Below are 14,970 nucleotides of genomic sequence, written 5' to 3' on the forward strand. Positions count from 1 at the left end.
GTGTATGGATGTTAAGAGAGAACGTTTTCGGTGTCGATTTCTGTTGTTTTGCCTTTTAAAGCAGCAGGGATAGAGTCCTGATGGGCACACTCAGGACTCCTTCTTCCAACCTTGGCCTCTTGCTGGGTGACCACATCTCATCCACCCTGCACTTCTGCTGCATTTGCATACCCAGGACCCCAGCGGAGTTCTTAGGATGAGGCAGGGGATGCACTTGGGATAAAACCCAGGGTATGTGCCCTTCCTCTTCTCTGTGATTAATAAATGCTGCACATCTGGAGGGCCTATGGGATGGATGTGAGTCCAGAGTCACAGTCCCACTTTGCAGAAGGTGAATGTTGTGCCCCAAAGCAGGAAAGTGACCAGTTTAGACCTGGTTGCGTTGGCAGTGGAAGGCGGGGCACAGTTATATACAGCAATATATATATATATGTCCCTGGTTAACAAATGGAGAGTCCACGTACTGGGAGCCCTGGTCCCAGAGAACAGCAGAGCCCAGAAAGGCTGCAGAGCCGGGCGATGGAGGAATAAGGTGTGGGTAGAACACAGGATTCAGGCCAGTGTCCCAGGCTGTCCCACTCAGATTATCGTACTCGTGCCTCCCCTTCACCCAGAGAACTGATCACCTTGGCTACAACCTACCTTTCACTGCAGGGCGTCACCTCAGGGTTGGAGCTCGAAGCTGGGGCGGGGGGTGACTCAGACGGGGTAGTATGGTTTCAATTCTAATTTTGCCATAAAACAATTTAAAGCCACCGCAATTCGCTTTTATAGCACCAGTTCCCCAACCAATGTGTCAGAGAGCCTGTGAAAGAGAGATGCATTGTAAACACACTAGGAATAAAATAAAAAAAAATTCCCCAAGCACCATCCGATGTAAGTGTTTTCTTTTACTTAGTTTTGGAAATCGTTATCTGCTCAAGAAATCAAATGTTTTGAGGCAGCGAAGTCCCCAGCACGGGGGCGTAATGAGAGAAGATGCCCGCCTTGGGAGCAATAGCTGATTTTCAAGGCAGGAAGAAAAACGGGGATGGAGTGCAGAGTCTGCTCTCCCATTGGGCAGCAGCAGAGTGAATTAAATGAGAGACGCTCTGTGCTGAATAACGTCTTCGAGTTCCTTATGCGGATGGTGCCGTCTCTGAGAAGACGAGGTCTGCTGCCAATGTTTGCTCTGCGCATCCCTCAGCCCTGGCAGCTGCTCAGGTTATAAAAGGAAAGAGAGAAGGGTCGTGCTTTCTGACCAGGCCCTTCCTGAGGCTGTGAGTGATGGGCTACCTGCCTCTGTACTGCAGGATTCTGCTGCCTCTTGCAGGTGGTGTGTGACCGGAACAAGGAAGTAAGGGCAGTTATGATAAAGGCTAAGATTTTCCCAAGAGCTGACCGTGTGGGTCTTTCTACATCCTCTATTTGTGTTCACTTATTGAATGTGTCATGATAACCGCAGGCAGTTAATATTTTATTAGCCCCATTTTACAGATGGGGGTCTGGAGCAGATAGCTGAAATATTCTACCCCAAACCCTCTGTGGAGCTGTGTAAAGATGGGATGTGAAGTCAAGCTGTTGGGCATCGAATCGTCCTGTCTCTTGGTAACAGACCTTTCCAGGGAGATCAGAGGCTTATTCGTGAGCTCCCGATTCTCTGTGGGTTTTTGTCTCCCCTCCTATTTCTTGTTTGAATTTTCTCTGCCCACAGATTTGCCTCTGGCCTTGGTTATAGAAGATACCTCTGGGGTTTCCTTCAGCCTTTTCTGAAGTTGTCTTTTACTCGGGATATTCACAGGGGAGCAGTCACGGGGCACGCAGCCGCTCTCTGAAGATGATGCGCTCACACCTTGAGACTTCTTTCATGTTTAACCTATGCCTGGGAACACTTGGTTTCCCCAAGAGGCTCCATTCGCATTCAGCCTAACAGAGTTTGGGAAAACTCATCTGAAGTAGTTAAGACTCTGATTGCAACTCAAGGAAATCCAGCGCAAACCAGCATAAGGAAAAGGCGTGTTTTATGTTGGTATTATCCGTAGACTGTTGTACGGGCAGAGGTTGAGTAGAGACTCCTATCTGCAGCAGGGAAGAAATGGCAACTATGAACTGGGGTGTGTTTATGCCTCTCCAATCAGGAAATCACCCGCCTGAGAAGGAGAATCTGAGAACCGAGGCTGCAGTACATAAAGGTGTCAGTTGAGTCTGGCGGCTGGTAACATGGGACCTCTAATACGTGGACCACATTAAAGGTTAGCTTGTTGTCATTTATTTAAAACCATCCAGCAGCTTACGTAAGGAAAGGCAATTTTGAGGAACACATCCATGTTGAAGCAGCATAATGATGCAGAGTTTGAGATTTGGACTGAAAACCCGTGTTCAAGTTTATCCAAAGCCATTGTTAATTGGATGACTTTGATTTAAGTCAGGGACTCGCTCACCTCTGAGCCTCACCGTCAGTTCTCCCCGGGCTGTTCTCACTGCCCGACTCCCCTCACCGGGACTCTCACATCGCCATGGCTTTTCCAGCCAGGCCTTCCTTCACCCGCTCCCATAACCCATCACTCCCATAACCACTCAGCCCATTACTGTCATCCTCCTTCATGGGTTTGTTTATGTATGTATCTCCCCCAGCAGGATGTTAGCTTCCTGAGGGTGGGACCTAGCTTGTCCATCCTTGTATTTCCAGTGACTAGAACAATGAGTAGATGTAAAAAAAGAAAAAAAGGAATGTTTTAATTTTACCAATAAGAAATTTGAGTTCCAGAGATGTTAAATCTTTCTGCAAATCTAAAAAGTGGCGGAAATTGGATTAAAACCTACCTAGTCTTTCCATTTCGTAGCTCTGTGCTCTTTTCACTTTACAGTATTTCCATTATATAGTATTTTTTCAACTTTTCTGGCCATGGCCTAGAACGAAATATGGAGTGAAGTAAGCAGAAAGAGAAAAACAAATACCATATGCTAACACATATATGTGGAATCTAAAAAAAAAAAAAAAAAAGGTTCTTAAGAACCTAGGGCCAGGACAGGAATAAAGACGCAGACATAGAGAATGGACTTGAGGACACGGGGAGGGGGAGGGGTAAGCTGGGACGAAGTGAGAGAGCGGCATGGACATATATACACTACCAAACGTAAAATAGATAGCTAGTGGGAAGCAGCCGCATAGCACAGGGAGATCAGCTCGGTGCTTTGTGACCACCTATTGGGGTGGGATAGGGAGGGAGGCACAAGAGGGAGGGGATATGGGGATATATGTATACATATAGTTGATTCACTTTGTTATAAAGCAGAAACTAACACAACATTGTAAAGCAATTATACTCCAATAAAGATGTTTAAAAAATTTCGTATATCACACAAAACACACAGACACAATTTTTTAAAAATCTTACAGAAAATAATTCCACTTACTAATTAGACTAAAATAAAATGATTTAACTTTAATATCAAATATGGTTTTATTACTATTGAACTGTAACATGCTATTCTATGTTATCTTTTTGATAGTTCAATCAAGTTCACGACCCATGAATGGTTTGTGATTGCTAGTTTGAGAAACACTGCATTGCTTCGTCTTCAGGAAGGTCTATGAATTGGACGGTAATCGAGGATATGTCTTATTTCTCTTCATGTGGACATTAGCTAGTTGAGGACCTTACTCAAGTCACCATATGCAGTTGGTCTGCAAATTCTGTTATTCCATCTCCTAAACATCACTTGAATCCATCTTGTCTTCTCTTCCTCTGCCTGTTTTTGTAAATAAAATTTTGGAGATAAACTTCTGCTGGAACAGACACGCTCCTTTGTGCTGCCGCAGCAGAGTTGAATAGCTGTGTCTGAGTCCACACGGCTCATAAAGGCTAGTGCGTTTACTCTTAGGCCTTCTTCAGAAGAAGGTTTGCCGGGATGATTCCAAGCACGTGGCCACAGACCTCAGCACTGGAGCCTCTGACTGCTTGTCAGGAGTCACATCATTCAGATGCAGGGGCCAAACCTGGTCACAGGCCCACTGGTCTAAGACTCAAGGGAGACCCTGTCTTATCATTCACTGCCGACGTTCAGCCCTTTAGATCTGGCACGTGGTAGGAATGGAGTAACCATGGTGACAGCGGGCATGGATGCTGGGCTGGCCAGAAGCCGAGTGCTCTGCTAAGCACTTTGCGTGAACACAATGAGGTTGGGCAGTAGATGCCCTGATTATCCGTTATCTCCGTTTACACATGAGGACGCTAAAGCTGAGCTGGGACCGGCTTACCCAAGGTCACTCAGCTGGCAACTGACGGAACCTGGTGGCGTGGCCCCCTCTCCGCCTCTTCAGCCAGCCTGACTGTCTTTGTGTCCCCAGATGGACCACAGTTTCTCTCTTTTCCAGAGTCCTTTCACGTGTCGTTGCCCTTCCTGGAATATCCTCCCACCTCTCTGCCTGGTAGGTTCTCTTATCTTTTAGAAAGATAGTCTAGAATAGAGTTTAAGATCATGAGTGCGGGGACCAGACTGCCTCTGTGTAAACCTAACCCTGCGTCTTCGGCTAAGATGCATCATCTCTCTGAGCCTCAGTTTCCTCATCTGCAGAATGGAGTTAATAGGAATATCCACCTCATAGGGACACCACTGTATCACTATCATGGACCTGGGCGTGCAGCTGGTGGCCGATTTGTCTCTTTCCCTGGAGCCTCACAGGGTGGACTAAAGAGCTAATTTCAACAGGGGGTTGTCCAGGACGTTCCACAAGCCCCACACAGCTGGGATTCCCAGAGGGCCTCTGTCCCCCGTCAGATGAGACCTCTTCTCTCTCTTGGTTATCACATCCTGCAAAGGAGATCTACAGCCCTCATAGCTATGACTGGTGATTCTCGAAGCTTCTGCCTGCTTCTTCCTGCTTCTTATCCTGTCTGTCCTGTCTCTGAAAGACATACGCAGTGGGCACGGATCACTTTTACTCTTACGTGCTTTTATCTGCCAACCACAGGTCCACGTGCCGTGTGCTTTCCAGTGGGCTTATCTGTGCGAGGCCCCGTCTGCTGCTAGAGTGTGGCTGGAGGATTACGGTTCTCTACTTTTTTGTCTGCCACTTTGATAGTGGGGAGTTCAGTTTCACCTCCTTGAACAAGCATAACTAATGGGCTCCGAATTTCTGTAATAATTGTCAACACTCCAATGTCCCGCCATCTTTAAGATTTAAGCAAATAGTTATAAAAAAAATACTTGGGTCACTGGGTCTTTCAAGCATCCCAACCTCCCACCAGTATCTTTCCCAGGCACTTCGGGTCAGCACATATGTTGTTTGTTCAGGTACCAACATCTGGTTCTCCTGGCCTTTGACATTCTTTTTTATTTATTTATTTACTTTTATTCTCTTTTTTTCTCTTGTAAATATATAGGGGGAAATGTTCAGGCTTTTCTTAGAGATCTGTTTGCTTTACATAAGCGGTTTGTTTGGTGGAACTTACCATATAAGGTGTCCTTTTTATTTAGTTTGCTCCATTTTTTTATACGTTGGAGTTTAGAGACAGTATCCAAAAAGCTTGCTTTCAATCTGACCTGCCTTCTTTTCTTCTTTAAAGCCTCTGTATCATTGGACAATGGGATTTTTTATGTCATCCTTATGTTGTATGATAAACACAATTGGTGGTCACATCAGGACAGAATTACTTCAGTAATAATCAATGTTCTGAGAAAGCAGGACATAGTTGCCCATGGCCAGATACACAGATTTCACAATGTACAGGCAGATTCTGTCTGAAATCTGTCCCTGTGTCAAACTCAGAAGCACATGCAATTCTTTCAACACTTTTATGCAAATTTAAGTTCAAGAGGGGTGCAATTTTAAACACTTCTTGTAGAAATTCTAAAATTAACATAAAACAGATTTACTAAGAAACCTCAGAATCATGTACAAACTCTTGGAAACAGTCACTGCTTGTCAACTCTTATTATCTTTACTTATCATTAAACCAAACCATCATGGTATGGTTTTCATGCCACCCCGAGAGTAATCACGAGATAAGCCCATCTGGTTGAACTCCCATATATAAACAGAAGACTGCTTGCTAGGGGTTCTGGTTCTAACATCTCAATGGGGATTTTTAAAACCACTAATTAATCTAACCACTAATTGTTAATGAGGATTGCCTTTTAGCAACTTTTTTTGCACGTAGTTTGGGAAGATTAGGAGAAGCTTGTGAACCACGAGCAGGCTTATTTTTGTCCTCTGACAGTTGGAAAATGATGGGGAAATAGTGGAACACATCTCTAGGAGGAGAATAAAGCTTCAATTAAGTTGACTGAATTTATGAAATCACTTTATAGTTAATATATGGTATTACCCGAAGCAAACAAAAGTTACCACTGATGAGCATGAAAGAGAAATGGTCTAGGAAATAACTTCAGATCAAAGCTGTCAATACACCAGAAAGAAAAGAATGATGATTGTCTTTCCCTGCACTTACAAACCCATCTGTGAAATGAGTGCAATTGTGCCTCTGAGAAGATACAACTTTACAGGTTGTGCAATAAGGGGGAAAAGCAATGGGTATTTTCAAAAGTTGTAAAACACAAATGGCTTCCAAAGTTTAAGAAGCAGCCATTGTGAAAAATACAGAGGATAGCAAATCAAAGCGCAAGGGAAAAAGAAATATAAAGGGCTGTGCGAAATTTTTAAATAGAAACTATCCGTGCAAGAATAACATCAATGGCCTTAAGCAAAATAAGGATTCCAGATTAGGAATATGGTACAAGATGTCCATTGTTCACGATGGGCTAGCTGCTAAAACAAGCATTGGCCTCCAGTGGCTTACTGTGGCCTCTGCTGGGCCATTGGCATCTCTGAGAAGTAGAATATTAAGGACTCAGAGTGGCTTCCAGCATCAGGATGTCATGGGAGTAGGCTCCGCGACTCCAAAGGACTGATTACTGAGCTATTCAGAGGAGCTCAGCCTTCCTCTTGTAATAGGTTTTCATGGGTGGCAGCCCTGCAAACCGGCCTTTTCCCAAGTCTCGTGACACTGACACACCAGAAGATCTTTTTTCTCCTGTTGATGGCGTTACCTTGTGTTTGTGAACCAGGTACAAATCCCAGTCGTCATATAATTTTACTGTGGCTTGTTTTTCCCTTGCTGGTTGTTCTTTTGATGAACAAAAGTTCTTAATTTTAATGTAGTTGAATTTATTAACTATTTTTCTCCACAAATTATGTGCTATATTTCTTGTTTAAGAAATCCTGTGTAAACTGAGATCATGAAGATATTCTCCTGTCTTCTAAATATTTTAAAGCTTTCTTTCTCTTTTTTTTTTAAGTTCTTTACAAATCCTTTCGGTAAGAGTTTATTCCATTCTTAATATATCCAAATTAACTATTGAGGAAAATAGATAAACAACTTTTAAATCATAAAGCAATACTCCTGGAAGCAGGACTAAGAAATTGTCCCTATCTTTGAACAAGATAATACTTTTATCTATTTTAATGGGAATATATATATATATATATACAGATTGGAGTATAATTGCTTTACAATGGTGTGTTAGTTTCTGCTGTATAACAAAGTGAATCAGCTATACATATACATATATCCCCATATCCCCTCCCTCTTGCGTTCCCTCCCACCCTCCCTATCCCACCCCTCTAGGTGGTCACAAAGCACCAAGCTGATCTCCCTGTGCTATGCAGTTGTTTCCCACTAGCTATCTATACATTTCGTAGTGTATATATGTCAATGCTACTCTCTCACTTTGTCTCAGCTTACCCTTCCCCCTCCCCGTGTCCTCAAGTCCATTCTCTACGTCTGCGACTTTATTCCTGTCCTGCCCCTAGGTTCTTCAGAACCATTTTCTTTTTTTCTTACATTCCATATATATGTGTTAGCATACGGTATTTGTTTTTCTCTTTCTGACTTGCTTCACTCTGTATGACAGACTCTAGGTCCATCCACCTCACTACGAATAACTCAGTTTCATTCTTTGTATGGCTGAGTAACACACTGTATATATGTGCCACATCTTCTTTATCCATTCATCCAATGATGGACACTTAGGTTGCTTCCATGTCCTGGCTGTCGTAAATAGAGCTGCAGTGAACATTGTGGTACATGACTCTTTTTGAATTATGGTTTTCTCAGGGCATATGCCCAGTAGTGGGATTGCTGGGTCATATGGTAGTTCTCTTTTTAGTTTTTTAAGGAAACTCCATACTGTTCTCCGTAGCGGCTGTATCAGTTTACATTCCCACCAACAGTGCAAGGGGTTCCCTTTTCTCCACACCCTCTCCAGCATTTATTGTTTGTAGACTTTTTTGGGGCATCTGACTGTTGTGGCCTCTCCCTTTGCGGAGCACAGGCTCTGGACTGCAGGCTCAACAGCCATGGCTCACGGGCCCAGCCACTCCGTGGCATGTAGGATCTTCCCGGACCGGGGCACGAACCCGTGTCCCCTGCATCGGTAGGCGGACTCTGAACCACTGTGCCACCTGGGAAGCCTTGTTTGTAGACTTTTTGATGATGGCCATTCTGACCAGTGTGAGGTGATACCTTATTGTAGTTTTGATTTGCATTTCTCTAATGATTAGTGATGTTGAGCATCCTTTCATGTGTTTGTTGGTAATCTGTATATCTTCTTTGGAGAAATGTCTATTTAGGTCTTCTGCCCATTATTGGATTGGGTTGCTTGTTTGTTTTGATTTTGAGCTGCATGAGCTGCTTGTAAATTTTGGAGATTAATCCTTTGTCCGTTGTTTCATTTACAAATATTTTCTCCCTTTCTGAAGGTTGTCTTTTCATCTTGTTTATGTTTTCCTTTGCTGTGCAAAAGCTGTTAAGTTTCATTAGGTCTCATTTGTTTATTTTTGTTTTTATTTCCATTACTCTAGGAGATGGGTCAAAAAGGATCTTGCTGTGATTTCTGTCATAGAGTGTTCTGCCTATGTCTTCCTCTAAGAGTTTGATAGCGTCTGGCCTTACATTTAGGTCTTTAATCCATTTTGAGTTTATTTTTGTGTATGGTGTTAGGGAGTGTTCTAATTTCATACTTTTACATGTAGCTGTCCAGTTTTCCCAGAACCACTTATTGAAGAGGTTGTCTTTTCTCCATTGTATATTCTTGCCTCCTTTATCAAAAATAAGGTGACCATATGTGCATGGGTTTATCTCTGGGCTTTCTATCCTGTTCCATTGATCTATATTTCTGTTTTTGTGCCAGTACATTACTGTCTTGATTACTGTAGCTTTGTAGTATAGTCTGAAGTCCGGGAGCCGGTTTCCTCCAGCTCCATTTTTCTTTCTCAAGATTGCTTTGGCTATTCGGCTATTCTTTTGTGTTTCCATACAAATTGTGAAATTTTGTGTTCTAGTTCTGTGAAAAATGCCATTGGTAGTTTGATAGGGATTGCATTGAATCTGTAGATTGCTTTGGGTAGTATAGTCATTTTCACAATGTTGATTCTTCCAATCCAAGAACATGGTATATCTCTCCATCTGTTTGTATCATCTTTAATTTCTTTCATCAGTGTCTTATAGTTTTCTGCATACAGGTCTTTTGTCTCCTTAGGTAGGTTTATTCTTAGGTATTTTATTCTTTTTATTGCAATGGTATATGGCAGTGTTTCCTTAATTTCTCTTTCATACTTTCATCATTAGTGTATAGGAATGCAAGAGATTTCTGTGCATTAATTTTGTATCCTGCTACGTTACCAAATTCATTGATTAGCTCTTAAAGCTTTCTTTTTTTTCACATTAAGTTCTTATTCCATTTGAAATTAATTTTTATGTATGGTGTGAGATGTAGATCCAATTTTCTTTGTTCGCTTCTTTTGTTTTGAAATAAGAATACCTCTTCTTCCTGAGCCCTGGATGAGTTGTTTCCAAAATATTATAAGTGCGGTTGGAAACTGAGACAGATAAAGCCAAAGTACTTTCAAATTGATTAGAGCATTTCTTAACCTCATGGTGATTTTGTTCCCCAGGGGACAGTTGGTAATATCTAGAAACGTCTTTGATGGCCAGGATTGGGGTGGAGGGGAGCTGGAATGGATGCCACCAGCATCTAGTCAGCAAAGACCAGGAATACTGCTAACCATCCTACAGCATACGGCGCCCCTTGCCACCTCTTAAAAACTAAAAACATAAAAAAAATAATTTGCTGGCCCCAAATGCTAATCGCGTGAGGCTGAAAAACCATGGTCTAGAGAATGAATCCAGGAGATCTGTGTACTTTTCCAAAACGGAGAGGAGGCCCTCAGCCCACTGGGATGGACCACAAAGATGAGATTCTACTGGCTCTTTTTTTAAAAAAATTATTTTTTTAAGTTTTTTTTTTTTTTTTTTTTTTTTTTTCTGTACACGGGTCTCTCACTGCTGTGGCCTCTCCCGCTGCGGAGCACAGGCTCCGGATGCACAGGCTCAGTGGCCATGGCTCACGGGCCCAGCTGCTCCACGGCATGTGGGATCTTCCCGGACCGGGGCACGAACCGGTGTCCCCTGCATTGGCAGGCGGACTCTCAACACTGCGCCACCAGGGAAGCCCCTATTTTTTTAAGTATTTTTGTTAAGTCTTTATTGAATTTGTTACAATATTGCTTCTGTTTTCTGTTTTGGTGTTTTGGCCGAGAGGCATGTGGGATCTTAACTCCCTCACCAAGGATGGAACCCGCACCCCCTGCATTGGAAGGGGAAGTCTTAACCACTGCACCACCAGGGAAGTCCCTCCACTTGCTCTTTTCAAAAGATGTTTTCAATTTTTCTCTATTCGGATCCTCAAGAATGGAAAAGCCATTATAGGACTCCATTTCTGTAGCCAAATCGCCTAAGCATAATAAGGGCTGAGTGGCCCAGCCGGCCATCTCTGCTTGGAGAGTGGACTTTGTTGGGGGCGGGGCACATCGTAGATGGAGCGCACCAATGGGAATTAGATAGCGATGGGGGCTGTGATTAAAACCACGTGCAAAATACAGCAGTTCCCACGGATGACGTATTGTAGGAAGCCAACTCGGGGCACTGAAAGATGGCAACGATTCTCAACAGGGCTGGGGATGCATCGCCTGGGAAGACCGCTGTGTGGAGATGGATAAGAGAGGGTTACCAAGAGCAACGCGGGTATCAGCGCAGTCACCATTTTTACTCTTAAAACTTGATCTGTTCAAAGTGAAGAAACAAACAGCAGGTCTGAGGATCAAACAAAAAAATCAGTGGGAGATGAGGGTAACTTTTAACTCGTCTCCGTATCAGCACAGATAATAGTCCGACAGAAAGTCATTAAATGTTGATCGGCTCTAATTGTTTCCGGCTAATTTAATTAGGCGTCCGAGTTGTAGCTGTCCCTGAATTGATCTGGGTTTTTAGTGTAAGAGATGTCAAATTATTTTTGGAAAAATCGATTTGATTCTCCCTAGAACGTATCCTGTCTTTTCTACCGGTTGGAGTGGCTTAGACTAACGCTGAGGCAGGTACTAATATTCCTCTTGACGGGACAAACCAGTTAACTTCCTGAGGTCACAAGATGGGCGGTACAGATTCTAGAAGAAGACCACACCCAAAACCTGGGAATAGGTGAGGCCAGATTCCCTGCCCCAGAGATGCTGCTTTAGAAATCTATCCAAACATATATGGATGGAGAAGCGGTGGTCCCAGAAAGGTACCAGAGTTTAAACTCAGAGCTGCGTGAAATTGGAGAAAAGGCAAATTTTGACATTTTTCTTTTCTAGGAATGAACAGCTTCTTTAGCAAGCCACAGAACTGTGAAAGATGTCTTTATGTTTTACGTGAAGAAAGTGGGGGGTCACAGTGATGACTGTGTCTTTGGGAGAACGGCTCGTTCCAAGAGCAGCAAATACTCGTGGATTGCCCCACCTGGAATTTACATGTAATTGAGACAGGTTTTTTCTCCACTCAGATAATAAATCTACTTTTCATTCTTTCTGTGGAGACAGCACAAATATCTCTTAAACCAAGCGGACCTTCTTCTATAAAATCAGCCCTGTATAATGTAACGCATATCATCTTTTCCACAAAAGAGTGCTATTTAAATGGATGGCGGAAAGTTACACACAAATATAAATGATAGAGCTTTGTGTATGCGTTGTAGGGAATATACTGAACCACTAAAAGGGGCATTGGAATAGGAGTGTCTCTAAATAAAAGCCTGCATTGGAAGGACAGCCTTCAGGCTGACTCTGTAACTTAAGACATTTATAGTGTCTGAAATATAGTAACTGTGACCTGCAAGGCAATGACCCTGCAGCAAGACAAAAGTCTCACCTAATATTGTTGCCATCTTACTATGTTTTAGCTACATGGACCTTTTTCCAGTTTCTGTCTTTGTGCTTTAAAACACACCCCAATCGCTCCCAACTAAGAGTCTTTTTATTTGCTGTTCCGTTTGCCTAGTGCAAGCTTCCTGATCTTTGCCTAGTTGAGCCTACATTGTATTTATTTCTCAACTCAAATGCCATGAGTTTGGGAAGTTTCATCATAAGGGCTTCCCAGGTACCATCATCCACCACCACTGGTCACATTATTCTAGGTCCTGCCTTTATTTTCTTCACATCATGTGACACTTGCTGACATAAACGTGTTACATTTAATTTTAAAATAAAATATAACAGTATAGTTATATAATGTAGATCATATATCAACATATTCAAGAGCATATGCCGTTTATATAACCTATAGTATATTTACAAACATATAAATATGTTCTTATAATATATTTATTATTATATATTAATACACACGTATTGCATTTACATCTCATAACTCCCGAGGAGTGAATAAGTTTGGATAGTAAACATCATTGGTTGCTAAGATTAAATAACAGATTAAAGCTGCACTTTGTAAAACACTATAATTTTTCCAAATACCTTAAAACTGAGTCTTACCCAGTCTCTGGATTCAGCTGCCCGTATTCAGGGAACATAAAAGAAAGAGAAACCTGGGATCTTGGAAATCTTACAGGCCAAGGGGTTCAGAGTCTTCATTAGATAAATTTAAAGGAGTTAAAGGGAAGGGATGGAGGATAAGTCTTATGTGAAAAGAGATTTAAAGGATATCCAGTTTTTGAAAAAGTAGGCAAGACTCAACTGCTTGGAATAGAGATGCAAAGTGAGTGATAAACTGTGAAAAGAAAAGGGGCTGCTCTTTAAGGCTGTAGGTGGGGACTCGATTACCCATCTGCCCCTTGGCAAGAAACCGAGTCAGTGACAGGTCTTCAAGTGTCCTTCCGTCTCATACTCGCCCTTCTGAGGGGCCCAGGAATCTGAAGAAATAAACAGTGACAAGAGTTCTGAGCCTTTTCTGTTACTGTAGCAAGTAGACCAGGGTCACTGCCCTTCTGGTTCTTTTCTGTCAGGAGCTTCTCCATGTGTCCTGAAGGACGCGGATGCATTCGAGCCACCCCGAGCCCAGAATGTTTCAAGAGGTGCAGAACTTGGGAGAGCGCACATAGTCAGACTTGGGGGCTTCTGCTCATGTGGGTATGGTACTTATGGCAAGCTTTGGTGAAGAAACAAATATTCTTTATTAATAAGCTGTTCTTCTTTATGGTATCATCTAACCAAATCAAATGCTGTTGAAAGAGTGACCTAATCATAATCCAGTAATAGCTATATCTACATCTACATGTGTATATCATCTATATCTGTATCTATATATCTCTCTCTATATCATCTGTATCTATATCAGTATCTGTATATCTGTATCTATAGATCTATTTACTGATGGGTAGAGACTATATATATATATATATATATATATATATATATACACACACACACATACACACACACACACACACACACATTTGTTCCTCTTCTAAAATACTGATTTCTATCCAAAACGCAGAAGAAATAAAATAAAATAAAATAGCAAAATATATTTAAGGTGGTTTTATTCATAACCCCAATCTGTTCACAACTGGGCAAGATCACTACCACAGTATGTCACTGTGTCCACCCAAAAGGCAGCCATGGGCACGTCTCACAGACAACTTGCTTTGTCTGAGCATCAGAGCAAAAGCCCCTGAACTGACATCCACGAGGACAGTATTTATGTGAATATTGTGGGTCAAGGCGCTACACGCTGATAAAAGATGGAAGGCAAACTAGAAACTTCTCTTTGGAAATTGCTTTAGGGGCTCAAGTACTATGGCAATTCCACACTTCTAGCTTCTCACGGAGGCTGCAATCACTTCAGTTTCATCCAGCTTTTAGGGAAAGTGCTCTTAGGAAAGGTTACAGATATTCAAAGGAAAGTAGAAAATGCTGTATTCATGTCTTCTCTGGAAGCAGCACAGGGAGAAAAAGAGAGGGCGGGGCATTCATTGGAATGTGAGTTGAGTTTGTATATTAGCTGTTGATTAATTTTTCTTCTTTCTTACAACAAATATGGACTGAGTACCTACCACGTGGCAGTCATTTTTCCAGGAATTAGGACATGATGTTAAACAATTAAAGATACTTCTCTCATGGCGTTTGTATAGCTATGGGTGTGCATATGTGTCAGAGGCAGGAAAACAATAAAAACGTAACAAGTGAATGCATTAGGTCAGGTGGGGTAAAGGTCTATGAAGAAATATAAAGGAGGGAAAGGTGCATTGAAAGCACCCAGTGGTGGAGACAATAATTGAAAAGGGAATGATTAGAAAAGACTCACTGAGGGACTTCCCTGGCGGTCCAGTGGTTAAGACGCTGAGCTTCCACTGCAGGGGGCACGGGTTCGATCCCTGGCCTGCGAACCAAGATCTCGCATGCTGCGCGGGGCGGCCAAAAAATAGGAAAAAAAAAAAAAGTGTCGCTGATAAGCTGACAGTTGGGCACGGACCTCCAGCAAATGAGTTGATAAGCCAAGTGATAGCTGGAGGAAAGGCTTGCTCCGAAGAGAGGGAAGAAAATTTCAAAGGTCTTTTGTTGTTGTTGTTGTTGCGGTACGCGGGCCTCTCACTGTTGTGGCCTCTCCCGTTGCGGAGCACAGGCTCCGGACGCGCAGGCTCAGCGGCCATGGCTCA

This window comes from Aethalodelphis obliquidens, unplaced genomic scaffold (genome assembly GCF_003676395.1).
Source record: "Aethalodelphis obliquidens isolate GAN/ISIS:26980383/991018 unplaced genomic scaffold, ASM367639v1 scaffold28, whole genome shotgun sequence".
In the NCBI taxonomy this organism is placed as follows: Eukaryota; Metazoa; Chordata; class Mammalia; order Artiodactyla; family Delphinidae; genus Aethalodelphis; species Aethalodelphis obliquidens.